This window comes from Acomys minous (assembly GCF_964271855.1).
Source record: "Acomys minous genome assembly, chromosome: 2".
Lineage (NCBI taxonomy): Eukaryota > Metazoa > Chordata > Mammalia > Rodentia > Muridae > Acomys > Acomys minous.
This window is the reverse complement of record NC_140484.1, coordinates 85,118,740-85,123,272: the sequence shown is the minus strand read 5'-3', so window position 1 is coordinate 85,123,272 and position 4,533 is coordinate 85,118,740. Positions and strand designations below refer to the sequence as shown.

Here is a 4,533-nt window from a genome sequence, read left to right as displayed (position 1 = left end):
TTTTATTTCCTCTTTACAATCCCCATCTATAATACCGGGATGCACAATAAGACCTTGAGAAGTCAATCAACTTCTTCCCGGAACCATTCCTACTGTCCCTAAAGGCAAAGGGCCATAAACACCAGTACTCAGTTTGTAACAATTAACTTGTGGAGATAATGTAATAGATATATCTGAGGCCAGATCCCAGGCTGTGCTGCCTTCAGTAGCATGTATTAGATCACTAATATCTAATTCCTATTTTCCTGTGAGTCCATTACTTCTGCACTGGCCAGAGGAATTCGGCTTGGATTGTTGTTGGTGGGGCTCCGCTCCGATGGGCCCCTCCTGACATTTCCCGCTGGTAAGATATTACCTTGCACATCTCGTTTTGATTGACAGTCTCGAGCCCAGTGTTTTCCTTTCCCACATCAGCTAAAGCATCCTGGAAGACTTGGCACCTCGTAATCATGGCCAGATGCTCCGAGTATCATTTACCTGTTATTTTGAGGCCTGAAACGTTTAACCTTACAGTTCCTTGTACACGACCAAGTGTGTCACACTTAAAACACTGGATTTTATGATATCCGGGAGTTCTGGCCATAGCTTGACATACTATATTGTTTTGATGTTCTGGAAAGCTAATATTAACTGTTTCTCTTACCCATTCATCTAATGGGGCTCCTCTTTCCTTGATTTTTTTTTCTTCAGTAAAAAAGTTTTGTTTCCTAACACAGTAAACATATACATCCAGTAGGTGTTCACCTTGCACATCTGTGCACAGAGGACTTGCATGTCACCGTGGCTTTGAGCGCTAACGTGTAGTAAAGTCTGTCTTGGTTGGGATGTGAGGTATGGGGCTGGCTGGCCCTCTGAACATGTTGGGCCAGTCACAGCAGAATCTGCTTCATTAGGTAAGTTATAGAAATGTAAAGTGGGGGGCTGGAGAGATGGCTCAGTGGATGAGAGAGCACTGCCTGTTCTTCCAGAGGTCCTGAGTTCAATCCCAGAAACCGGATGGTGGCTCACAACCATCTGTACTGGGATCTGATGCCCCTTCTGGCCTACAGGTATACATGCAGATAGAGCACTCATACATAAGATAGATAAAATCTTTTTTTGTGTTTTGTTTTTCGAGACAGGGTTTCTATGTGTAGTGTTGAACCCTAGAGTCTACTCGGGTAGGGGAGGTCGTCGCAAGAGACCACTCAAGGACCACAGTGTTGATGTAAAAGCACAAGGTTTATTGCTGACGTGCGTCAGGGGGCCTCAGCACTCATTCGGGAGGGAGGGAGGCACACCGAGTCACTGTTACAGACTATTTTTAAAGGCTAAAACCACAAAGGTTAGGAGGGGCTACGTGCCCTATGTTAGGATTGGCTCTGGTGGTCGCTAGGGGTGCTTGTCTAATTATTATTGGCTATTGCAGGGGTCGTTGGCCTTGGGAGCTGTTCTTGGCAAAGAGGGGTGTTGGGGAGTTTCCAGAGAATTTCTAAATGGTAATTGTTTACCTTAGTTGAAATTGTTTATCTCGGTTGGCCACCTTGATCTCAGAAACTGAAGCTGAGCTGGCCTTTAATTCTTTCTGGGTCATTTCTCAAGCTTGTCTGGGTCACGTTCCCAGGCTGGCTGAGAGAGAGGGCCTTACAGTAGCCTTGGCTGTCCTGGACTCACTTTGTAGACCAGGCTGGCCTCGAACTCACAGCAATCCACCTGCCTCTGCCTCCCGAGTGCTGGGATTAAAGGCGTGTACCACCACCGCCTGGCATAAAATCTTAAAAAAAGAAAAGAAAAGAAATGTAAAGTGTTGAAAAGCTACTACACATTTGCTTTTAATGCTTCCAGGTGAGCAGGATGTGCCATGGACCGTCTCAGTATATGTCCTTGGGAACGGGAGTTCTCGAAGCGTCGGTGGGCAAAGATCTGGCAAAGTGACAAACAGACAAACCCAGGGGGAGTTTGAATCTGAGCGTATTTTGCAGGCAAGCAGTCTAGGTTTTTATACACATTTTTTGAAACAGGGAGTGTGTTGCAGTTACACTTTCCATGGAGTAGATTCAAGGAGTCAGGGAAGCAATCAGGCATAGTACAGTACAAAGTACAGAATGCAAAGTAATATTGTTGTCATTTTTGAATTACTTGACTTGAAATGAAACAATACAGGGTACAGAATACGCAGTAAAGATGTCATCATCCTTAAGTTATTTAGCTTGGTGTCAGTACGCATATGCCCTCTTTGTCAAGGGTCAATGTTGTCCCATTAATGGAACTTATGCCCAGCACCTGTGTGCCAAGACAGTTTTTTTCTTAGTTCTCCTTTCTAATATCTGAGCACCAGTATCTGGAGCTTTCTGAAACACTTTATCTCTTTGTAAGTCATAAAATAAATTAATAACTAATGAATAATTGTTAGCCATGTTTCTTTTAATACGTGGAGCAGAGCTTGGTGATGAACTCCGGGCCTGAACACTCCCTGGCTGCAGTCCCATGTTTAGGGCATTTCATGGAAACGTCATCATGTTTGAAGGGTCCTGGTATGGGAGCAAAGTTAGGAGAAAGAACAGAGACAGAATATGCCAACACAATGAGAAGAAAGAAGGCTGCAGTCAGTTACTCTTGACAGGAACATCAGACCCATTCCAGGAGGCTCTCCCTGGGCAGGGGTTGTTGCCTCGGGTTGTGCAACAGCATTTGTCACACAGACTCCACTGGAGGGGTCCTGACAAGGATGCAGCGGGATCAGCTTGTATTCCAGAGGAATCTATCTCATCAGCTTTTCCGGTGATGGAACCGTTTGTCCATGTGTGTCGGTAGTGATGGTAGTGACGGTAGTGGGCAGGCAGATTCACACGGTGGTGGCTCAGTATCCATGATGGACCTGGCAGCATCAGGACCACAGCATCAGGACCACACTTGAAAGGGCTTCTGGACACTGTGGTGTTCACACGGCAGATGCCTTTCCCATCTGTCTTCGTTGTCACTAACGCTTTCCAATAGTCATGAGTCTTTTAATAATGTCGACTGCGAAGTCCTTGTCTTTAAAGTCTGCACTGAATGCAAACTCGTCTTCTGCTTTTCCACCGGGAGCCGTCTGAGCCAGTCAGCAGCCGGGTTTCTAAGTAGCTGGGTTTCAGGTGTTCAGCATCAGAAACATCACTGTAGTTGGCGGCATCTGGGTCATCCGCATTGGTGGCGAGGACCTTCTGGTCAGTCTCTCCTTCATCAGTCGTAGCCAATGTGCCCAGAACTTTCACCCCGGTTGTTTCACCTCTTGCACACACCTTGCTTCTGATTTCACAAACACCAATTGGGTCGGTGTGTTTATCACTGTCCTGGGTCTTCCCATGTCTGAGGGACGGCACCATAGTTCCAGATATACCCTTTATAAGGGGACGAATTCGCAACATAGTGGAGTTTTCCTTTTTTCATATCTTGCTTAATTGGATTTAAAGGGTCCTTTGTAGCAATCTCCATTTTTGCATTTGACCATCGTGGAACCACAGCCACCAGGTGGAATACATCCTTAATCTGCATAAATTGGAATATCATGAAATGGGAAAATATACTGCTCTCTCTCTCTCTCTCTCTCTCTCTCTCTCTCTCTCTCTCTCTCTCTCTCGTTTTTCAAGACAGGGTCTCTCTGTGTAGCCCTGGCTGTCCTGGACTCTCTTTGTAGACCAGGCTGGCCTTGAACTCACAGCTATCCCCCTGCCTCTGCCTCCTAAGTGCTGAGATTACAGGCATGCTCACCACTGCCTGGAGTCCTTTCTCATTTGTTGTTTGGTTTTGTTTTATGTTTTCTGTTTTTCGAGACAGGGTCTCTCTGTGTAGCCCTGGCTGTCCTGGACTCGCTTTGTAGACCAGGCTGGCCTTGAACTCACAGCTATCCCCCTGCCTCTGCCTCCTAAGTGCTGGGATTACAGGCATGCTCACCACTGCCTGGAGTCCTTTCTCATTTGTTGTTTGGTTTTGTTTTATGTTTTATGTTTTTCTAGACAGGGTTTCTCTGTGTAGCCTTGGCTGTCCTGGACTCTCTTTGTAACCCAGGCTGGCCTCAAATTCACAAAGATCCACCTGCCTCTGCCTCCCGAGTTCTGGGAATGTGGCCACCACTCCCAGCTTCCTTTCTCATTTCTTGAGGAAGATAAGCTCTCCGCTGCTGAAGCCAGTCATGGTGGCCATCACCGGTGCTGCACAGCTACACCTGTTTCATTGGTTGGTTTTTTGTTTGTTTGTTTGTTTGTTTGTTTTTGTTTTTGTTTTGCTTTTCAAGACAGAGTTTCTCTGTGTAGCCTTGGCTGTCCTGGAATCACTTTGTAGACCAGGCTGGCCTCGAACTCACAGCGATCTGCCTGCCTCTGCTTCCCAAGTGCTGGGATTAAAGGCGTGCGCCACCAAGCCTGGCTCAAAGAGTGAATTGTATTAGCTGATAAACAGAGCTCAGGGATAGCAGCTAGAGGGAGAATCTGTTACAAACATAGGGACAGAGTCTATTTGTGGAGGATGCAAATACCTGGAGCCTCTTCCATAGGGATGTGCGCTACTCAGTGACAG

At 46.4% G+C, this 4,533-nt stretch overlaps 1 pseudogene across 1 annotated transcript; it reads right to left on the bottom strand.

Moving 5' to 3' along the window:
• Positions 1 to 1,834: 1,834 nt before the first annotated feature.
• LOC311591857 (inorganic pyrophosphatase-like) lies at positions 1,835 to 3,513 on the bottom strand (annotated as a pseudogene). Its single transcript has one exon. The product of its transcript is annotated as an inorganic pyrophosphatase-like (transcript).
• Positions 3,514 to 4,533: the final 1,020 nt, after the last annotated feature.